The sequence below is a fragment of the Bombyx mandarina genome, chromosome 11 (assembly GCF_030267445.1).
Source record: "Bombyx mandarina strain Sakado chromosome 11, ASM3026744v2".
Classification (NCBI taxonomy): Eukaryota; Metazoa; Arthropoda; class Insecta; order Lepidoptera; family Bombycidae; genus Bombyx; species Bombyx mandarina.
Genome location: NC_143218.1, coordinates 17,727,064 through 17,751,732, shown reverse-complemented (window position 1 = coordinate 17,751,732; position 24,669 = coordinate 17,727,064). Strand labels below are relative to the sequence as shown.

Below are 24,669 nucleotides of genomic sequence, written 5' to 3'. Positions count from 1 at the left end.
TAGCGACCCGCCCTCGCTTCGCTTCGGAAACATGAAATTTGATTATTTACGCCATCACATTAGAAACCTCAAAAATAACAGTATTTCTCCACTATCTAATGGATGTTATTATACATATAAACCTTCCTCTTCAATCACTCTATCTTTTAAAAAAACCGCATCAAAATCCGTTGCGTAGTTTTAAAGATTTAAGCATACATAGCAGGGGGGTGCAACTCCTATACAAAGGAAAATAACATACAACTAGCGTCATCTTACTCCTGTGGCGACGTCATTTTTGTAACTTTTAGGCATTAATGATCTAATAAACTCACTAGATGGCAGATATGAGTTCTGACTCAATAAAAAATGTAGCGTACTTTGAAGCAGTGCTTCCACTTTTAGGGAATTCTCCCTTTTTTAGGGAAAAATAGCTGATATTTTGGATGATAAAGACAATTTAAAAAATACCAGGATTTAGGATATTTCGGGGTAAAAAGCAAAGCCTATACTAGTAACTGTTGTGAATTTTAAAATAAACGATAATTAAAGTAAAACAATGAACATTTTATTTTATGGAGAGAGAATGACATTAAGTCGAGTTGACAAGTAAAAGAATAAAACAGAGTTGTGTATAAAAACTATAAAGGTTTGATTCAACAGTAACCCTCTAGTAAAGTAAATCATAGATTAAGCCACTGCTTTTTCTTAGGGATTCCCCAGAATCCCAATAAGTATAATCCGCCAAATTTTTATTTACCTATTTTCGTTGATGTCACCAGAACTTACTTGTATTGTAATATACAGGTACTTCATGTACCATGAAAGATTATCATGGTAATTTCATTTACGAAAACCTTGTAATTGTCATTTCACTTTTGCTAGCAGTTCCTTCTTCAAAGACTGAGGTGGAAAGATTATTCAGTGTTCTCAAATTTAAAAACTGACAAAAGAAACAGGCTTTCTAATGAAACCCTGAACGGCTTGCTTCATAGAAAGTTCCCAACTTTGCCAGCAAACAATTGCTCAATTTTAGAACCGAACAGTGTTAGGTTGTGCAGCAAAAGAATATAAAAGCAATGCGTCGACTTCCTTGAAAATTCTAATCCTATAGATCTATGATCTTCTGGGGGCGTTTATATTATATATACCTACATTAAATAATATGCTGTGGTTTATTTTCTGTATTTTATTTACGCTTTCTATATAAAGGATTTATGAAAGTTGTCTAGGAAATTTTAGGGTAAATTCAAAAGAAACTAGGGTAAAATGTGTTAAAAAAAACGTAAGTGGAAACACTGCTTTGAAGTTTTCAAAATTCCAGGGCCGTAAAACAATCTCAAAAAAAAAAAAAAGTTTTCAAAATGTCGTAACGATTTAATTTTTTAAATCGTTTTTTTTTGGTCTTGGTGTGAGTTATTTTACGTTGTAGTATTAATTTAGAGCAACTTTTAGCTTTATGAGAATATTAGACGATTAGACATTGAGAAACTCTGTTTTGAATTCTCTTTAGACATAACTTGGCTCCAATACTTTTTTCTTCGTTAGCGTTTCGTAAGCCTGTGTAACTATTTTCATTTCTTACAGAATTTTTATTATTAAAAATCAGCATGCCTCGAAGATCGAAAATGAAATGCTATTTCGGATGCCTTGATAACGGTGAGTTTACACTATTTTCCCGGTATATTATTTGCTAACAGAATTATTATTCATAATATAATTAAATGAATTAGCACCAACTAATGGTCCTTCCTATTTCTGTTGCCTAGCTATCATATATGTTAAGTTTTGATCAAAACAGTCGGTATTAAGTCTCGTACTATCACACACACACCTCAGATAATAAAATTGTCTCGAGTGGGTGGAAGTATTTATGTTTTGCAACTCAGCGTATTATATGCTTATTGTCAAGTGGGCCCGAACTAGTTTTTTGGAATGATCAATCAGTCATGCTTTCCTGTTTAAATAAAATACAGCACAATTGATCTCACATCCAAAGTTAGATGATGGCATTCACGTTTTGTTTCCTGGTGTTTGATAACTAAGTTACACCAAGTGGCCTGTGACCACGTTCATCCTTCTACCCAATATAAAATAATGTTTTTATTTTTGTAGACAAAGGTTTGATAATGACAAAATTTTATGGAAAAATTATAAGGAGCACTAAAATGTCTGAAACATGAAAAGATTGATGCACTATATTTGAACCAGAATGTGTTATGTAATATATTAATTTGTAAGTAAGATTACATTAACACTAAATTTTTCATGGTCGTATTTTTTCAATATTTGTTACATACTTAAGATACTTTGTTTCTCCGTTTCAGAAGAGAAACTGATTCAGCAAGGAACGTGAACTCTCAAGGGATCTTAATTTTTTTTAAATATGTTTATAATTGATAAATTAATAATTGAAATAGTTCATAAGAAATAAATTGATGCCAAAAATTTGTTTTAAAATAGGTTGTTTAGTTCTTATAGTTATAGTATTACGTTTGAATAGTTGTAATTAGTAAGTTAGTAATATATGAAAATACTGATATAAATTTTTGTAAATAACCTTTTGTAAATTCTACGAGAAGATGATTTTAATTAATGATCAAAAGTCAACGGTCTTTAAAAGCATTATTTGCAATTATTTAGATTTACTGTGGAATATATTTGCTAAGTTGTGTTTTCTGTATGAGCAGATATAAATGAAAATGCCCAAACATGATTATGTTTCTTACATTTTCATTATGTGAAATCAATATGCTTGTGACTGAGTATATTAATAATTTATTAAAACTTAAGTGATAGACAGCAACCCCTATGGCACTGCTGAAGTTTATAAGCACTGGTGACCACTTATCATGGGCCGGGTTGCGTGCTCGTCTGCTGTTGAGTGCAATAAAAATTTTCGAAACCCTTTCTATTATTTAGATGTAATATTAGTGTACATTTAATTTGGATTAAAAGATAAATTTACATTTTATGTTTGCATGTGTATGTTTATAATTCATTTGCATGTAACGAACACCAGTTTCTTTGTAACAAAATGTAAACTAATGGTTTGTAATGAATGTAATTAACTTTAAGATGATTTTCTTTCAATCTGCTGTTTGTTTCATCTAGTATTACCAAAGCTAAAGCATCAGAAACGTCAGAATAGAAATAATTTAGATAGGGAATAAAAGTATAACTAATGTAATCATGTCTAAGATTACTATAAGCGTCATTAAGTACAAACTATCAATATTTAAGAGTACTTTAAATCATCATTACATTTTTTAAACATTTTTTGTTTTTCAAATCATGTAATAAAACGTTTGTGCAGAACAAAATGTCACATGTTATGAACATGATTGTGGGTTAATCGTTTCTTAAATTTCTAAATGTTTATAAGAATGCTAAGAATAATTTAGTATTCACTTTAGTGTGTGTATTATCTCTACAATGCTAGTATAAATGACAATTATTGTATGACGAAGCATAGGTAGTGTTTATAGATGTAATATTTTCATACAAGGTCATGATCTGTCACGATCAACTTTAAGCAAGAACTGCTATAGTTAAGAAACAAATTTATTAAATTTAATTAAAATTGTCTACTATGTTTGTAATGGAAAGCTGACATATTTATATTTCGCACAAATGACTTAAGTGACATTGAATGATTTGATTATCTAGACTTAATTAACTTTTAGATAACTTTCGATTTAATGTTATTAAGTACTCTAGTAGGATTAATCTAGAGGAGTTATTGTTATTCGAAATTTTATACAATTGTACGTTCATACTATCTTTTAACAGTAAATTGTTTGTAATATAGGGAAATTAAATAGCTTACAGAGAATTACAGCTTTTTATTTAAAAAAACTGTTTTCTCTCTGTATGAAAAGGTCTTATCGATTAGAATGCTGAACACAATCAAACGTTCTTTAATATTTCATAAGTACTACCGGGAATTTCAGCGATTCTAAACGATAAGATTTTTTCATAAAGAGAGTTAATTATAAAAAATATTAAAATTACTAAAAAAGCCACCTGGTGGGGGGTAGGGAGACTAATAATCGACAGCAGCGACGCCTGCTGTCCCGGGCTCTAACTAAAGCAAAAATAAAAATGAGAGTTGCGCATCTATCTCAAATATATTAAGTGTATAATCTATGATACATAGGGATATAGGGACAGAGAAAGCGACTTTGTTTTATACTATGTAGTTAGTATGTAGTGATAATAAAGAATATATTCCAATTGGTTACTTATCTAAATCTATCATGGAAATATTGTTCTAAAGTTAAGGTCCGTCAGACGGATTCCTCAAAAATATTAACAAATTAAAAAATCTTAAACAATGAACGTAATCATACTTTTACACAAATGTGATTTTAATTACACTGTCTCTCCCATAGACTTTCAGAACGACTGATGCGTTAAATTCATCAATAAAACAGAAATTATTTCTAGTTTTCCATTTGGTATTTCCATGGAAAACTCTGTTTATGAATAATTAAATCAAATGTTTACGTAGATTCTAAATTTTTATTTGAGATCGTTCATTTTACGTTGTATGTATGGACTGAAGTGATTTTTTACTGTGTTCCTGTTGGTAATACAGATTTAATGAGTGCAGTGAGAAAATATGGCATGAAAGTGAACAATGCCTATGTTTTCGCACTTTTATCATTCCCATCAATCTCTTTGATTCATAGAGAACTGATCTTATTGGTGGTAGGATATTTTGTGAGTCCGTACGGCTAGGTACTACTACCACCCTGTCTATTTCAGCCGTGAAGCAGTAATGCGTTTTGGTTTGAAGAGTGAGGCCGCCGTTGTAACTATACTTGAGACCTTATAACTTATATCTCGAGGTGGGTGGCGGATTTGCGTTGTAGATGTCTATGGGCTCCAGTAACCACTTAACACCAGGTGGGCTGTGAGCTCGTCCACCAATCTAAGCAATTAAAAAAAAATCTTTATCATTCTCTACTTGAGGTAATCGTAAAGACAGATTAATAGATACATCGGATAATAGACCGTAACTTTCTCTGAGTATTATAGCATATTGCGACCGACATTTACTGGTACATTTGGGGCGCATTGTAAGCCTACATGGGGTTGAGTCATCCTGCCCATTTCTGACGTAAAACTGTGGCAGCATCTATCATAGAACAGTATTTGGCGTGCCTGAATCTCGTTTGCGAAATTTTCAAGACAAGCCTGTGCATACATGTTCCAAACACAATATCCGGGACGGTCGGTTTACCGAGCAATTTCTCCCGCTCGGTGGAATATCTTCCCTTGTTCGATTCCTGTAAATAACTATCATATTATTATATACATGTTAGAAGCCTTAGTTGAGCGGTTATTTCTTATAACATAATATTTCCCTTTACTTCATCAAAATCCCATCCTAAATGCTTTATAGTCGTTTGCGGAGTAAGAAAAATAAGTTTATTATTTTCTTTTAGTACAAGTAAATATAATACGTAAAATTATTTTCATATTCCGTGGGCGTAACTTTCGTAAGATCGTGAATGTGCAAAATTTAAAATAGCAACGGATAATACGATGACCGGAGTCTTTCAGAAATATTCAAATCCCTAAAATGATTCTGCATTAAAATGAAAAACACAATGAAATGTAATGCTGAATTTTAATCAAGATTAATGAGCTCGTTTATTCCGAAACTAAACAAGATCAGAGTAATAGCGTTTCGATTGCGGATTGGCAGTTTTTGATGCATTCCGATAGAGGCACCCGTCACGTGCGGACGTGCTCGATCGCCCGGTCTTTGTTCGCCCGGCTTTTGTTAGCCCGGCCATTGTTCGCGCGGCCTGTGTTCGTGGTACATCTGCCGACTAAGTGCTCTTTCTGGAAGTTTTTATTTGTTTTGTTTCCTTTTGTTGTTTCTGTGTTCGTGGTACATCTGCCGACAAACTGTTTTCCTGGAAGTGTTTAATTGTTCTGTTTCTTTTTGTTATTTCCGTTTTGTTGTGTTTTTCTTTGTCCTGTAGTAATCGTGCCGCATCGCCACCTGTCTTCAATAGAACCGCTCAGGTCCGAGAAGTTGGGGCCTCGCCGCAAGGCGAGTGTTTTCAAGACCCGGGGCCGCCCCACCTGGACACTCAGCGATCATGGACGCTGTATTCGCGGAATTCCTCCGACTTCGCCACCCACAGCTCGCCTCAGAGTTTCTGGCCTTCAAGGCCGATCACACCGCGAGCCCTCTCGTGGACTCCGCCGAGCTCGCTGCTCCTGCGTCGCCTGTACCTGCGTGCAAAGCTTCTGCATCGAGCACCGCAGCCTCCGTCGTGCCTGCCGTTCCCGCGTCGCCTATACTGGCGAGTAAAACTGCTGCGTCGTCCGCCGTGGCCACCGTTCCAGCAGCGCGATCATCCGCAGCCTCCGTCGTGCCCTCCAAAACACCTGCTCGTAGGTCACCTGCGCCCGCCTCCTCGTCCTCCGACTCTGACTCGGAGATGGAGGTCGACCTCGCTCCCGCCTCATCGACGGATGGATTCACCCTGGTACAAAAGGGTAAGAAGCGTGCCGCGGAGTCTCGAGCTCCCGCGGCCGCTAAAATTAGCAAAGCCGCGAACGCGTCGCGCCCCCGCCCTCAAACTCCCGTTGCGCCTCCAGCCCGTGCCACTCCGTCGCCGCGTCCGGTGGCACAAAATAAAACCCAGACCCCTCCCCCGGTAATCCTCCAAGAGAAGGCAGCTTGGGATCGAGTTTCCCTGGCCCTTAAGGCCAAAAATATCAACTTCACGAATGCCCGTAACCTCGCGAACGGCATTCAAATTAAGGTTCGAACACCCGACGACCATAGGGCCCTCTCTTCTTACCTCCGTAAGGAGCGTATAAGTTTCCACACGTATACGCTCCAGGAGGAGCGCGAACTCCGTGCCGTCATACGTGGCATCCCTAAAGAGTTGGATGCCGAGCTAGTCAAGGCCGACCTTCTCGAACAAGGCCTACCGGTTAACTCCGTACACCGCATGCACACAGGTCGCGGAAGGGAGCCATATAACATGGTTCTCGTCGCCCTCCAGCCTACCCCCGAGGGTAAGCAAATATTCAACATCCGAACGGTCTGTAGCCTTTCCGGAATCGCCGTCGAAACCCCACACAAGAAAGGCACACCTAGCCAGTGCCATAACTGCCAATTATACGGGCATTCTTCCCGTAACTGTCACGCGCGCCCCCGATGCGTCAAGTGTTTAGGAGATCACGCCACGGCCCTCTGCACTCGCGATCAAAAAACCGCGACGGAACCGCCTAGCTGCATCCTGTGTCGTACACAGGGTCACCCCGCAAATTACCGCGGATGCCCCCGAGCCCCGAAAATAAATCGCCGCGTCGCCCGCCAAAACCGCCTCCGAGCTTCCGGCCCAGACACCAAAGCCTCGGCACCCTCTGTGTCGCAAGCTAAGCCAGCGTTCGTTCCGGCGCCGGTGCCCAGTGTCTCGGCTTGGGCGAAACCGCTGCCGTATACGAACACGGTTACAACTCCCTCCTCCACGATTCGTCCCGCCCCCGCAACTCGTCCCTCTCCCGCGACTTGCCCTCCGACCGCGTCCGACAATCTCGCTTTAGCGATCGACTTCTTTCAGTCGATCAACTTTGAGCGCGTTAACGCTTTGGGCGACGCCATTCGCGCTGCCTCCACTGCACAACACTTTATCGCCGTTGTGCAAGAATACGCCGACGTATACGCGTCATTAAATACGTACGTCCTCCCCTCACTCCGCCGGTAATCAATGGCGTATATAAGTAGAATAAAGCCCCTATCCGTAACGATAGGATTTTTAACGCTTATGGTCTCGCAAATCAACGTGATCAGGTTTCCGACTTTTTGCGTGACCATCAAATTGATATCTTTTTAGTGCAGGAGACCCTACTTAAGCCCGCGCGCCGTGACCCTAAAATCGCGAACTATAACATGGTCAGGAACGACAGGCTCTCTGCTCGTGGTGGTGGTACCGTCATTTACTATAGAAGAGCCCTGCATTGCGTCCCGCTCGATCCTCTCGCGCTCGCTAATATCGAAGCATCAGTGTGCCGAATCTCACTGACGGGACACGCGCCGATCGTTATCGCGTCCGTTTATCTTCCACCGGATAAGATCGTTCTAAGCAGTGATATCGAGGCGCTGCTCGGCATGGGGAGCTCTGTCATTCTGGCGGGCGACCTAAATTGTAAACACATCAGGTGGAACTCACACACCACAACCCCGAATGGCAGGCGGCTTGACGCGTTAGTCGATGATCTCGCCTTCGATATCGTCGCTCCGCTAACACCGACTCACTACCCGCTAAATATCACGCATCGCCCGGATATACTCGACATAGCGTTATTAAAAAACGTAACTCTGAGCTTACACTCGATCGAAGTAGTTTCAGAGTTAGATTCAGACCACCGTCCCGTCGTTATGAAGCTCGGTCGCGCTCCCGACTCCGTTCCCGTCACGAGGACTGTGGTGGATTGGCACACGCTGGGCATCAGCCTGGCTGAATCTGATCCACCATCCCTCCCGTTTAACCCGGACTCTACCCCGTCTCCTCAGGATACCGCTGAAGCCATAGACATCTTAACGTCACACATCACCTCAACATTAGATAGATCATCGAAACAAGTTGTAGCGGAGGACTTCCTTCACCGCTTCAAATTGTCCGATGATATTAGGGAACTCCTTAGAGCTAAGAACGCCTCGATACGCGCCTACGACAGGTATCCTACTGCGGAAAATCGTATTCGAATGCGTGCCCTACAACGCGACGTAAAGTCTCGCATCGCCGAAGTCCGAGATGCCACATGGTCTGATTTCTTAGAAGGACTCGCGCCCTCCCAAAGGTCTTACTACCGCTTAGCTCGTACTCTCAAATCGGATACGGTAGTAACTATGCCCCCCCTCGTAGGCCCCTCAGGCCGACTCGCGGCGTTTGATGATGACGAAAAAGCAGAGTTGCTGGCCGATACATTGCAAACCCAGTGCACGCCCAGCACTCAATCCGTGGACCCTGTCCATGTAGAATTAGTAGACAGTGAGGTAGAACGCAGAGTCTCCTTGCCACCCTCGGATGCGTTACCACCCGTCACCCCGATGGAAGTTAAAGACTTGATCAAAGACCTACGTCCTCGCAAGGCTCCCGGTTCCGACGGTATATCCAACCGCGTTATTAAACTTCTACCCGTCCAACTCATCGTGATGTTGGCATCTATTTTCAATGCCGCTATGGCGAACTGTATCTTTCCCGCGGTGTGGAAAGAAGCGGACGTTATCGGCATACATAAACCCGGTAAACCAAAAATCATCCGACGAGCTACCGCCCGATTAGCCTCCTCATGTCTCTAGGCAAACTGTATGAGCGTCTGCTCTACAAACGCCTCAGAGACTTCGTCTCATCCAAGGGCATTCTCATCGATGAACAATTCGGATTCCGTACAAATCACTTATGCGTTCAACAGGTGCACCGCCTCACGGAGCACATTCTTGTGGGCTTAATCGACCAAAACCATTATACACGGGAGCTCTCTTCTTCGACGTCGCAAAAGCGTTCGACAAAGTCTGGCACAACGGTTTGATTTTCAAATTATTCAACATGGGTGTGCCGGATAGTCTCGTGCTCATCATACGGGACTTCTTGTCGAACCGCTCTTTTCGATATCGAGTCGAGGGAACCCGCTCCTCCCCACGACCTCTCACAGCTGGAGTCCCGCAAGGCTCTGTCCTCTCACCCCTCCTATTTAGCTTATTCGTTAACGATATTCCCCGGTCGCCGCCAACCCATTTAGCTTTATTCGCCGACGACACGACTGTTTACTATTCCAGTAGAAACAAGTCCCTAATCGCGAAGAAGCTTCAGAGCGCAGCCCTAGCCCTAGGACAGTGGTTCCGAAAATGGCGCATAGACATCAACCCAGCGAAAAGTACTGCGGTGCTATTTCAAAGGGGAAGCTCCACACGGATTTCCTCCCGTATTAGGAGGAGGAATCTCACACCCCCGATTACTCTCTTTAGTCATTCCATACCCTGGGCCAGGAAGGTCAAGTACCTGGGCGTTACCCTGGATGCATCGATGACATTCCGTCCGCATATAAAATCAGTCCGTGACCGTGCCGCGTTTATTCTCGGTAGACTCTACCCCATGATCTGTAAGCGGAGTAAAATGTCCCTTCGGAACAAGGTGACACTTTACAAAACTTGCATAAGGCCCGTCATGACTTACGCGAGTGTGGTGTTCGCTCACGCGGCCCGCACACACATAGACACCCTCCAATCCCTACAATCCCGCTTTTGCAGGTTAGCTGTCGGGGCTCCGTGGTTCGTGAGGAACGTTGACCTACACGACGACCTGGGCCTCGAATCAATTCGGAAATACATGAAGTCAGCGTCGGAACGATACTTCGATAAGGCTATGCGTCATGATAATCGCCTTATCGTAGCCGCCGCTGACTACTCCCCGAATCCTGATCATGCAGGAGCCAGTCACCGTCGACGCCCTAGACACGTCCTTACGGATCCATCAGATCCAATAACCTTTGCACTAGACGTCTTCAGCTCTAGGAGCAGGCTTAGGGACCTCGGTAACCGTACTCGTCGAACTCGACAAAGAGTTCGCCGTGCAACCTAACCCATGAATCAGCTCGCTGAGTTTCTCGCCGGATCTTCTCAGCGGGTCGCGATTCCGATCCGGTAGTAGATTCATTCGCGAAGCAGCTACTCTTGAGTTGTTAGGTCTCCTTCGGAGGCGCTCGGGCAGCTGTTAGCAAATCCCACCCCTCCTGGCTGAGCCTTTGCTCGCCCACCTGTCCTGGTGAAACTGGAAAGGCCTCCGGGCCACCAGTAATCCTTCAATCATAAAAAAAAAAAAAAAGTTTTTGATGCCTCTGTGATCAGTCATGACCATAAAGTGATGTATTTACAAACAGTGCAAAATAATAGTTTAAAAAAAAACAAAAAATATGCTTTATATAAAATTCAACTAAAAGCATGGGGTGCTTTTTAAGATATTATTGAAATAATAATTCTTCTACTCATATCTGTCAGAAAAATATTATAATTCTTCTACTCATATCTGTCAGAAAAATATTCATAACTAATAACACCATGCACCACAAGCTTTTTTTACAATAAAATATATTTTACACTATTTTCAATTTAATTTTATTAAAATTTATTTTCTATTTTTAGTTGAATTTTATATAAAAAAAATTTAGTTAAATTTTCTATAAAAGCGTATTATTAAAACTATTAAGTACTTTAACATCAATTCCTGCTTTATCGATTAAAGATAATAAATATAAATTATATAAATTGGCAAAAATCTTATTTTGCGAATTGAATAATGGAATAATCTTATCAAATTAGTGTATTGTCATAGGTCCTCGATGAATCTACAAAGTTTGAATGAAATCTGACCGTTTAAAGTTGGTCAAAATCGCGTCTACAGGAGTCAGTTATAAACATAAAAACCTATAAAGATACATACAAGTGAAGCTAATGTAAAGCGTGAAAAAAAACGGATTTAGGTTTCATGATTTTTGAGGCATCGAACAAAATAAGGTTTCCATTTTGTCACAAATGTAGGGAGTTTTCAGTTTGAATAAAAATATACGAAATATTGTATTTTCTTAAACTGTTTTTCGTATACATTCTACAAGTTTTATAATTAATATCATGTAAATACCTAGTCAGGTCATAAATTCTGTCACATGTTTAATGTAAAATAATTGAAACAAGTTTATTCATTATGTAACCATTCATATACCAAAATGAACTTAACAAAACATAGATTCTTATGACACTAAAGTTTATTCAAAATAACCTCCGTGATTTTGAATACAGGCCTTCAATCTGCGCGGCCAGTCGTCTATCGCAGCACGAACGAGGTCCATGTCAATATCAGCGGCTGCCTTAATCAAGGATGTCTTGAGTGACTCCAAATTGGGATGAGGCTTTGAGCACGCCTTTTCCTCCAAGTGTTGCCATATCTTGTAATCTAACGGATTCAAATCTGGACTGGAGGAGGGCCAGTCTTCGTGCCGGATGAAGTCGATTTCACGCGCCGCCAGCCAGTCTTGTGTGCTCTTCGCTCTATGAGCTGGCGCCGAATCTTGTTGGAATACCCAGTGCCTGTTATTGAACATGGTATGAGAAACAGGTTCCACAAGGTTCGTCAGGACTGTATTTTCATAGACAACTGCATTCGTTTTTACACCTTTCTCACAAAAATGTACCTCTGTTAAGCCCCAATAAGAAACTCCCAATCATACCATGAGCGAGGATGGAAAATGACCTCGTGGGACACGCGGAATACGGTTGCTCGCTTCTTCACTACTGTGTGCGTACACCTTATCATTTTGTTTGTTGTAGCTCTCTTCTACGGTAAAAATTTTTTCATCCGAAAAAAGAATTTCCCGATATTTTTTTCCCGCGTACCGCTTCAACAAAGCGCGGCATCTCTTCAGTCTCAGGTCCATGAGACGAGCATTCAAACGATGTCCTGTTTTTCTTCGATATGCTCGAAGCCCTAAGTCTTTAACACCCTTTTCACCGTGGTTCTGCTTAACCCCATCTGAAGGGCCAACAGTTTCTGCTTACGTTTGGGATTTCTTTGAATTCGCGCCTTCACAGGTTTTATCACTGCTGGAGTCCTAACAGACCGAGGGCGACCACTTCTTGACCTGTCATCTACACTAGAGTCTTCATTGTATCGTTTGATGGTACGATAAACGAATCTTTTGGTTATATTCAAATTTTTCAGTATGTTAAAAAATTTAATTGGCGCGTAACCGCAACGATGCAACGCAATAACTGCAACACGGTATTCTTTAAGCGTCCACTCCATATTTAAAAATGAGTAAAATTATAAAAGTATACTTTTTTTATTTTCATGAACAATTCGAAATTCGAATTCAATAAACTTTTTTGTGGCCAGCATTCTAAAAGAAAAGTTTTTACTGTGTGACAATACTTATGACCTAACTAGGTATAATGTAGAAAAATATTCTATTAAACGTCACAAAACGATAAGCAACGAGAGCACATTGGGTGTGTTTTTACTTAAGTTGAGTATGTTATTATTAGTTAAAATCATACTACTTACGCTGCTTTTAACAATGTTGTTTTTGTATAAAACAGAATCTTGAGCTTGTAGAACTGTTCTAGATACAGATATCTTACTATCGTTTTCACTAACTATCCTTGTTTTTGACATAGCTACAGGAATTTAATTTATTGGAATTACTAAAGGAATTAATCTGTTTACATGAGTGTATCGGGTTTGCTACAAACCAGAAGAGTGGCGATTACTCGTGAGGCGCACAACATCTGCCAACAGCAATGATAGTGAGTGACGACCACGACCGCTATGACAAGAGTGATACGACAGAAAAAACTAAAGGATATCGGAGCTTTTGGCCTTAGAAAAAAAAAAAAAAACTTTCGTACTCTTTCATCCGATATCCGGACAGGGTCAATAAAAAAATCAACACTAATATGACCCTAAGAGAAGTCTGTCTGTCACTCTTTATATTTACTCTGTGCAAATTGAACTTCATGGCCACCAATGCGGAAGAGTCATTCCGATTAGAAGTAGGAAGTCTGGATTGAATTTAAAGATTCATTCTGCCTTTTGATTTTATTTCGTACTTATTCTTTAAGAGCTGGGTAAACAATCCGAGATTTCGACAATTGTAAATGTTTATGTTCGTGTTAAAACAAAAAAAAATATTAGAAAACATTTTCTATTTTTAAAGACTTGTCTACTAGTCTAAGCTTTGAGCATCTTGGAACATTTGCTAACCAAATCTATCAAATATATACTGAATTTAAACAATCAATGCAATAACTACAGTTTTGCTATTATCAGATGCACAATGGATCTTACAACACATCACAAGTATTTAAATAATAACTTGGTAGCTACTGACTGAGTTCTTTGATTAAATTACGATCTGAAATAGGGGGTTTTTTCACCAATCAAAAAGGCATGAAATAAAAACTTTATTATAAATCTCAGAAATTATAAATATTAATTTCAGATCCATACCGGAAAATGTCGAATACAAAAAAGTCCTTTGTAGTTTAGATAGCCACGAAAGCTTAAAATAATTCGGAAAAACTTCTTGAATTGCAAAATTATTTAAAAATGCTGACCAATCTCTTTTTTGTAATAATAATTTAAGACTGTGTTATGTTTTTTTATTAAATCAACAAAAAAATCGGTCTTTTCAGGGATACACAATCGTAATTGTAGAAATTCTGTCCATCAACTTGCTCTCGAAGCATGAACCTAAGCTGGATTGAAGCTAAAAGCAGCATTATCGGACATTTATACAGCTTTTTATCGTTTTTGGAACGAAGTTCCTTATCGCGCGTTGTGAAAGGGGGCTAGACGGAAAAAATTCTTACGAAAAGTTGTCACGACACTTTTTAGATCCGTCCGAGTACAGTTTCTCGAGATAGCGTTTCAACAATAGTAATTTAGTTCATAGTATTGTTTTTTTCTTCTTCATAATGCCGTAATTTATTATTATAACTTAAAAAAAAATTACAATTCCTTCACTAATTAATCGAAAGGAACTTCGTTCCATCCGAGTGTCCCTTGACACCTCTGAAGTTTTTTTCTGTAACTCTTGCATTCGACCTTATATATATTAACAACGAGAACTGTGTCGCTTTAAATTGATTCATCATTGAACTTGCGAAACTATTGAATCGAGTTTCCAAACAGCTCGAGAGCGTCTTTGTACCGCGTAATTGTAAATAAGCAATGTATCTGAACGACGAGCTAGGGATGCCAGACGGACATTTTACTGGATTAGAGCAATCCAATATAAAATGGCCATGGGTATTTAATGAGGAAATAATATGGACAGGGGGTAAAGAGATTATTCACATTGCTAAAATGGTAAAAAGTACCTTTGAAGATGCCTTTGGTAGACTGGGGACTAATTAATGAGCTTCGAGACTGCTTGAAGCCTGAATGACTAAAAATCCCGCGGCATTTGTCGAAACTACCTATATTTTAGGATGGACTCAGAACCAAGTTAAGTATGCAATCATAAATGCTTAGTGACAGCAGATGCAGGGTAAGGTGCATAGCTTTTTGCTTGACAACTTTCACAGCGAGATATTTTTAAGAGGATATAAGCTAGTTAGCTCATTGAGGTCTCACTCCAGCAGCGAGGTAGTCTAAGAGGCTATTCCAACTACACGTGGACTGGTAGGTGAGATCACGGAGTTCAAATCGAGAGAACTTGCTAGCATCTGCCCGGACACCGCGTTAATCTGGCGCGGAGGCAAATCAAATGAAGCGACAGATTTACACATTATGAAATACATCACGGAAACATTAAACTGCATATTGTTAAATTATGGTATTGTATGAAAGTCAAAATACAGGATGAGTTGTCTATTGATTCGATTTCATTCCGTTTTTCAGGTAAACTCAATATGATTACCTACCGCTCACGGGGAAATTTATACAAACGCAGCTACCGTTTGATTGAACGTAAACAATCTTGTTGTTAGTTTAAATTTTTACATTTTTTATTCTTTTTATGAATATTTTACGGAATTATTGGTAGCGAACGAAATAAGTAGCATTTTTGAGCTAATGTTGTTATGTGGTCAATATTAATAGTGAATTGGTGAAAAGTTCGATCAAAAGAGAGCACGTTTTACGATTTCTACCAGATTTATTCATTTTTAGCCCACTTAAAAATGAGGAGGTTATCAATTCGACTATGTTTTTATATGTGTTGCCTCACTACTCTTTTCTATAGTGGTTTTCATGATTCTTTTTTATTTGTAAGATGGCAGCCACGTAGTCCTGTTTCTGATCTGGTCAAGATCTGATCAGTAGTTTTGTTTTATCCATAATAATTAAATATTTCATTGATGTCGACCACATTGATGCTATTTCTGGAATAGATTTTCTTTTTAGTATTTTTTATTAGTGATCTGAGTATCACTCATAAACAAATGAAAACTTTAGAATAAAAATAAAATAATTAAATTATTTGTAAATGTAGTTTTAATTATGAATTAAGAGAACACCGTATTTTACTTTTCTTCAATTGTAATATAGTTATTATTGTCTTAGAAAATAGTTGCGCTTGGGTCACTTCTTAGTTTATGACTATAGTTATAGAAACGTTTAATATTGATCTAATAATTCCTATCATAAGGATACAAAGCTCATAATATGTCTTAACGAAATAGTTAATACACTTATAGAGAAAGTATTGTAAAACTTTTGGATGGCTTCAACAAGATCTGTAAAAAATTAAAAATATTAAATAATGTCAATGTCAAAATGCAAATATATACTTTTTTTTTTTTAAATATGAGAATTGTCGTCGTTTGTCATTAGATTGGGCGAACCGCCAGATCTGCAAGATGACAACATGATGATGACAAAATGTGAGAAATAACGTTGAACCTTATCACTAGAGCATACCGATTATTTCTCCACGATCAAACTGAGTTGTCGAAATCGCGTAGGGTTCACACACGTTAATCGTAATGGGCAATTTGTGTTGGATTTCTGCATGATGTAAAGATTTTACAAGTTCGCTCTTTCATTAAACTGTGTGCACCTGTTAGGACCTTTCATACGTTATTGTTATGCGTTAAATTGTGAACATTAAATGAAATGAAATATTGTTCAACTTTACAACCTGGAAAAATAAAAAAATGTTATTTACTTCTGCCTTATTTGACATTTAAAAAAAATGGTGTTAGTGATTCTTGAATACAGTCGTTATTTTTTTAATGCGTTAAGTAGGAAGAGCTATAATAATTTCTTTCATATGAAACGCAGATTAGGTTTCAAGTTTAGGTTCATCAAGGCACGGTTTCTGTTTTGCAATAATTTTAAGGGATTTCTCCTCTTTTATTTAATATCAAGCATTACGAATAGTGTACAGTCCACATTTATATTCAGGTGTTTTAAAATTTTAGTCAAAACGTCTTGAAGCATACCGGAAAATATATTAAAAAAAAAAAACGATCAATAACCATATTATCACGGAATTCGACACGGGACATTTTTCGCGCATCTGGTCTCTGTTACAAGAATAACGCTCAAGATCGTATCCGATGTGACATTTGGCTGTAGGCCAGCGTACGTGATATTCCCGGTTGATGACCGTTTCCCAAATGTATCCTGGGCATCTGTAATTAAATTTATTGCTAATAAAAATACGTTAATGTCAATATTTTTAAGTCTACGCACAAACCGCGCGTATCCGTTAATCTGATTCGTGTAATGTAATTCAAATGTGTGCTTTAATTTCGAAGGACAGTTTATACTTCTCTTTAAAAGTCTAAAATACACTTAATCCCAATAAATGGATGCTGTAATAAATAATACAACGTTAATGAGTAGAGTATGAATTAACAAGAACTAGGTCATATCGCCGGTATAAACAAGTTCATTTTGATTCGAACTTTGCTGCGTCGCCGTTAAGGACAGTTTTGAGAAATTTTACGTTATTTGATTCTAGAAATGTACTCATATTAAAAAATAAAATGTTTTAGGTTAGATGGCGAATAAATATTTCAATATTCAAAATGTTTAATTTTTTTAAAAGTATAAACAGTTTTCATATAAAGAAAAAAATACGTATATCATTTTATAATCAAAATGAAAACTATTAGCGCATAAAAGTGATCTCATCCAATGCACTGATCTTATCAAAAAATACTTACAAAATCAACAAACATAATGCAACTATAAGTTATAGTCGGTATTTATTAACGATTACAAGATGTAATCAATCCATCATGCATTTTATGTAGCTGATGTCTGTGCACGGTTCTAGCCGGCCAGTATATTATTATGAAAAGCGATGAGTACGCGAAAAGAAATGCCACATACGTTGTGGTTACACGAAAATAAACATAAAAATGAGTTATAGTTTTTTCAGTCCGTTTTATGTTTGTACGTGGAACGCGAAAAATAGTTAGGTTTTGTAACAAAAAAATATATTTGTAGGTATATTACTTGTGTTCACGAAGTAGTTCGAATATCCGAGTAGTAAGCGTACCATAATGTGTCTTAAGTTCAGGTTTTAAGGTGTCAATTATAGAAATAACTATGAAATTTGGTTGTTTTTAAAGAGCTCGGGCGTCTTTCGTCAGAAGCCGTGAAACCTCAACATTCTCTCAACTACATACTAGTACTACAAAAGTCAATTGCATCAACTACAAACGAACGTATGAATAGAAACAATCGAACTAATAAATATATAATTAAAACTAGTTTCGATCTCGTGTTTATTTTCATGCTATGTATGTATTTAATTAGTTGTACCAACAAAGTGATCACCAATTCAGAGCATCGACGAATTGACACGTGCCGTGATATGATAAATGTCATAAATGTCATTGAAATAAAAATAAGATTAATTGATTAATATGTAATATGTACAATAAACGATTAAAAAATAATAAAACAATTTCATGTACAAGTAACAAAATAAATAAAACTACAGTTAGAGTAAGGAAAAAAGTAATGTTTAATGTTGTTGTATTTGTTTATTATTTCCCACGTTTCGAATAATTTAGTGTACATAATCGTGGTCACGGACTACTAAGGTATTTGTATATTGTGATAACTACCGTCTAAGTGCCGCTGTAATTCAAAGGAGGATCCTAGTAACCTTCCGAGACTATTGGGATTCTTGGGGTCCGTTTTCGAGCGGTTCTCAGTATTGTAATTTGGAAGGTAAATCGAAATTATATTTAAAAATCTTGAGAGTCTTCAATAGAGCGAAACGGGGCTTCGTTCCCGGACTTGCGTAGAGCACAGCTCGCGTCCCTTTTTTTTTTTTTTTTTTTAACGCTGGGGAATCCATTTACGGATACCCGGTCGAGGGGGTAACAGACCGGGTTATGTCGGACTCCGGCGCCTCCTGAGAGGAAGAAGGGGAGAAGAGAAGAGCCGAGGTCCTTCACCTCCCCCAATTTCTCACAGGAGACTACGCCTTGAAAAAGGCGCGCGAAGCACTTGCCCCGCAGAACGACTACCGACTAAACCCCATCGAGCCCCACCACTCCGACTCCACGAAACCCACGGTACCGCACAGTGCGCGCCGAAGGCTCGCCGTCGCCGGTACCCATCCTGTTAATAGGACGGCACTCCATCCCCGGGAAAATCCCGCAGGACGTCGTCTCGGAGACACACCGTGAGCGGTGCACAGGAGCCACCTTGCGCCGCCTCACCACCGGACCAACAGCCGAGTACCGGGCACCCCCGCACCCGGCACCCGACATCCCCTACGGGAGATGAACGGGAGCTTCGCGCCCGTGCCGCCCACTCCGCCTTCTTCGCTGTGAAGCCGAAGAGGGATCCCACTCCCTTTCGCGCTCCTCAGCCTCACGGAACGCCATGACCAGGTCGCAAAACCTGGTCATGGCCTCCCAAGAATTCTGGTCCTCTAGCATGCGGGCGATGACAGCCCGCAAGGAGAAGTCTCTCCCCAGCACCGCGATGAGGTCTCGCCGCGAGCGCTCCCAACGCGGGCACGCTTCGAGTGCGTGCTGAGCGTCATCGTCCGGATGCCCGCACTGGTGGCAACCCGGATGTGGCTCTCTCCTGCAGACCTTCCACAGGTACCTGCCGAAGCAACCATGCCCCGAGAGGACCTGCGTTAAGTGGAAGGAGAGCACACCGTGTCGTCTATCTGACCATGCCTCCAGCACGGGCACCAGGGCCTCGAGGGTGCGTCGGCGAGTGACTGAAGTTTGGCCAAGCTCCTCCAGCAACCGCTCCCTCCACTTGGCGTACGCCAGATGACGCGCAGCACGCCTCCACCGACCGACAGCCGACGGGCCGGGCGTCCGTCCCCGACTCAGGGACTGTGTTCTGCGCCGGTATACCGCAGCTGCTACCTCAGCCTCGAGATCCCAAGGAAGGGAACCGGCGAGGGCGCAGGCGACCTCCCGGGAGATCGTACGGTACCCCCTGATGACTCTCACCGCGAGCACCCGCTGCGCTCGTAGCAGCAAAGCTGCATTGCGCGCAGAGAGTGCGGGCGACCACACGGGAGCGCCGTACAAAGCCATACTGCGCACGACCCCCAGGTACAGACGCCGGACGCCGGCGCTGCAACCACCGACGTTGGGGAGAAGACGGGCTAGTGCGCCGGCCATCCCCAGCAGCTTCGGGACTAACTCACCAAAGTGGTGGTCGAAGCGCCATCGACTGTCCAGCACAAGGCCCAAATATTTGAGCTTCGGCTGGACAGCGATCGATACTCCGCCGACTATGAGATTCGCTCCCGGAGGAGGTCCCCTCCGGACTGGGTGAAAGCACACCGCTTCGGACTTGCGGAGGGCCACCTCAAGACCTAATCTCCGAATGCGACTAACGACGGTGGAGACCGCCGCCGTCGCAAGGATCGCTGCGGCTCTGTAGTCAGCTCCGCTGGCCGTCACCAGCGTGTCGTCGGCATAGCACACTACGTCGACGCCACGCAGGCTAGCACCGCGCAGGACCCAGTCGAAACCGATGTCCCACAGGAGTGGTCCCAGTACCGACCCCTGCGGGACCCCGCACGACACCGCTTTCCGTCCCCACCCCCTCCTCTCGGGGAAGACTACATTTCGCCCTGAGAGGTAATCCTCTATCAGGGTGCGGAGACTAGGGGGGACGCGATGAAACCGGAGCGATTCCACTATCGTGCTCCAAGGGATCGTGTTGAAGGCGTTGGCGATATCAATCGACACAGCCAACAACACGCCCCCCTCGGAGCACGCACGATCGGAGAGGTGGCGGACGCGCAAGACCGCGTCCATGGTGGAGCGACCTCTCCGGAAACCATATTGGTTAGGAGCCAGGTCAGGCCCAACGCTTTCGAGGTGCTGGACGAGGCGACTGGCGACGATGCGCTCGAGGAGCTTACCAGCCTCGTCCAGCACGACGATTGGGCGGTACCCGCTTGGCTCGTCACGTGGCCGGCCTTCCTTAGGAATAAGGACAAGCCGACCAGTCTTCCATGGCTCTGGGAACCTGCCCTCACGGAGGCACCTGCTGAATAGCCCTTGGAGGGCAGGCCCCAAGCCGTCACCTGTCAAGGCGAGCGCCCACGCTTGGGACGAGATCCCATCGGGACCGGGTGCCGTGCGCTTAGCCCGCATCCTCTGCACAGCCAAATCGAACTCCACCTGGGAGACGTCCTCAAGCTCTTCGCTATCAGCAATCCGCGCCATTGTCATCACAGGGGGGCGAAGGCCGTCCCGGATAAATCGGGAAACAGACCCCCGACTACCCGCTGCAATGTTTCCGGCGGCAGGGTGCTGGTTGCGGGAGGAGCCCAACGGCGAAGCGCATTACGCGCCAGCCTGTAGGGCCGCCCCCACGGGTCACGGTCCAACGAGGCCAGTAGGTCGTTCCAGGCGGCCTCGTTCGCCTCCCCGATAGCCAAGCGCAGGGTTCTTATCGCCGTCCTGTACACTTCGTACAGGCGGTCCTCCTCGTCGGGGTCCCGGCGCGTTCTTCGTCGTCGATATCGCTGGTATGTGCGACGACTAATATCGTATAGCCGGCGCTGGCTGGCGATCTCCTCGGTCCACCAATGAACTTGGCGCTTAGGAGCGAGAGCTCTCACGCGAGGCATAGCAGCGTCACACACCCGTGACATTGCCTCGCGCAGACGCTCCACCCCCTCGCACACGTCTGCTGGCTCGCCAAGCGAGTCAAGACGCCACGCCTGCACTATGGCCGCCTCACGCAACCGCTCGATGTTGAGACGCTTCTGGGCCCAACGAGGACCCCTAGCGCTGCCACTGATGGGCAAGGAAAAGCCCCGAACAGAACCCACCGGGGTCGCGGCGACACTGAATCGGATGTAACGGTGGTCGGAGAGGGTCTCCTCGCCAACCATCACCGCCCAACCGCGTACGCGATATGCGACGTCAGGCGTGGCGAATGTAACGTCTACCAAGGACCCGCCCAAACGTCGCACGCATGTGAGTTCCGTACCGCGATTGAGGATGAGGAGACCGCTTCCGACCAGCCACTCCTCCACCGCTCTACCTCTGGGGCACGTCCTAGAGGAACCCCAAGACAATGACTTGGCATTTAGGTCACCTAGAACGAGAATCCGTCGGAAGTGCGACCTTCCAACGACGCGGCTGAGCTCGCTGAGGAAAACCTCAAACTCGGCGAGCGTCCTGTTTGGGGAAAAGTACACTCCCAACACGAATATCTCGGCCCAGAGGACGGCAACGAAGCCGCGACCTCTTTCAACAACGGCAAACGTAGGCGGAGCACCCACACAACAACGCCGGATGATTGCCACTCGGCCCTCCAAATCGGCCGCCCAATCGGGGCTCGAAGGGACCCGATACGGCTCGGCGACCACCGCAAGATGGGTCAACCCCTCCGCCATGCTCTGGGACAAAAGGTCCTGAGCTCTGGCGCAATGGTTGAGATTCCCCTGCAGGAATCGAAGGACACCTGTCATAGCAGGACGCCATTCGATGTCTCCATAGCCGTACCGGGCTGCCTCCGTGCATTTTCAAGTGCAGCGGAAGTTCCTCTTCTAAGTCTCGGTCTCGGGGACTTGGCACAAGCCTTGCTCCCGGAGACATGGTCCGCCGGTCTGCCGGCAGCGGTACATACAGCGCAGTGTGGTGCAAGAGAGCAGCCGGCCGCTACGTGGCCGGTCTGGCCGCACCGATAACAATCCCGGCTGCGGTCGACCGACGAAGGACATCGGGCGCTCACGTGCCCTAGCTCATGGCATCGGAAGCACTGTAGCTTCTTAGCCTCTAACAAACAAGCGCGGAGCACGCTCCAACCAACCCTCAGTTTTGGAACGGCGAGAACCTTCATCGTGGCAACGACGGGCAACCGGACCAATACTTGACCCATCCCGCCTGGGCCAGACTTGATGTCTCCGATCTTCACCGCATCAGGAGCGCATTCGCCAATCCGGGCAAGCTCCGCGGTAAGTTCCTCCGGCATCAGGGAGTCATCCAGTCCGCTGATGCGGATGGCTGCAGTCGTTACTGGCCTGGTCACTATGACCCCTTCTGCGGGCAGAACCTCACGAAGCTTTTGGGCCAGGAGATCGGCCTTGGCGCTCTGGTCTGCACCTTCCACTACCAGCACCTTAGACCCAGTCACTGCAGACCGGATGCGTTGGATGGGTATTCCAAGGGCCCCAGGATCTACCTTGGCCCTCGCTTCGGCGAGTACAGTGCGGTACGTGAGTCCTCTTTCCACGGCCTCTGGTTGCAGCTTGAGGACAACGGCCTGAGTGCGTGGAGGGCGCAGCTTCTTCTCTTTCCTCTTTACAGAAGACCGGTCTTTCCTTTCCGCTTCAGCGATAGCTGCTGCTGGAACCGTCCTCACTGCTTCCTCCCTCGGTCGAGCACCCCTACGGGTGACCGTTGACCAGCTCTCGATCATGGAAGCTGGAGCCGGGAGGAAGGTGTGCGTTTCGGATGAAGCCGCTTGCGCGGTGACACTTCTCTTGGGGCCACGCATCCTCTTTTTCGCCAATGTCATCGGTGGCACTGATGACGGTGCCGCATCCGGTGCAGCGTCAACGACGATAGGGGGATTAGACGATTTTTCCCGGCTCCTCTGCTTGTCCGCCGCTAGCGGTGGTCGCATTCGGGGCTCCGGTAGAAGCCGTGCCTCCAGCCCTTCAAAGCGAGCATCGAGCATAGTGCCGACAGCTCGCATAATGCGCTGTAGGCGCAACTCCTCCTCTTCCTCCTTGGTGTTCGGGGCCGGGGTCGCAGTCGATGTGGGCAACGCTAGCACCTGCGAAACCCTCGCCAACTCCCTTCTAACTTCATCGAGCTCCTTACGCAGTTGCAGGATCTCCTGCTCCTGCTTGACGTTGACCGCTCGCAGTCTCTTAGCCTCTTCGGCTGCGGTGTAGCCCACAAGGTCCTCCGTGGCCTCCTTGACAGTGACTGCCAACTCCTTCAGTGCACGCACGTACGTGCCCTTCGGGCTGCTGGATTTGGCGGCGACCATTAGGGCCACCTCTGCACTTTGATGGAGCCTACGCTCGGCATCGGGCTTAGGGACAGACCCTTCAGCCGCTCTCCTCTTGTGGCGTGTGGTGCGCGCGCTCTCAGTGAGCTCCTTCTCCTCTTTTTGTGCCTTGAGGTACGCTTACCTGGCAGCGGCCATGCCAACGTACTGCCCTGTGGTCGCAGGGCGTCCCCGTCCACGCTTTGACGGCGTGACTGCTCTGGGCTTCACACCTGTCGGATCCTGAGCCTCCGAGCCGGAGCTGCTACTCCGCCCGTCCGAGCTTATATTGAGCACCCTTTTCCGCCGTCGTCGTGTCGGCGACGAATGGGTCGACGACTGGGCCGAACCAACTGTGGCCATATCGTTGTCCGACACGACATCGGCTCTTAAGGAGCTTACTTCAGGGTCCTTCTCGGACATAATTTTCTTCTTTTGAACTCCGTCCTTCCCGGACCTGACGTCTAGGCAGTTTTTGCCCCCCCCAGAGTACGCGGGGCAGCGTGCATCCGACGAGTCGGCCACACGGAGGGATTCTCCTCCCGCTGAGCGGGAGGTACCCTCCTGGGGTAATAACTTTTTTAAACTGGCCATTACATAAATTTTTATTTATTTTTTTAACCCGGGGTACGGTTCCCTGGGACACCCTAACGACTGGTCCCCCACCAGCCATTCATTCTCTCGCCGGGTGTCA

At 43.9% G+C, this 24,669-nt stretch overlaps 1 protein-coding gene and 1 long non-coding RNA gene across 3 annotated transcripts in view; both read left to right on the top strand.

Annotated features, from left to right (window-relative positions):
* LOC114243277 (adenylate cyclase type 2) overlaps nucleotides 1-24,669 on the top strand; it is a 236,454-nt gene that overhangs the window by 1,298 nt on the left and 210,487 nt on the right. The gene's annotated exons all lie outside the window — the stretch shown is intronic.
* LOC149502091 (uncharacterized) lies at nucleotides 1,332-3,814 on the top strand. The gene is made up of 4 exons (XR_016323811.1): nucleotides 1,332-1,390; nucleotides 1,567-1,638; nucleotides 2,095-2,215; nucleotides 2,307-3,814. It is a non-coding gene; the product is annotated as an uncharacterized LOC149502091 (long non-coding RNA).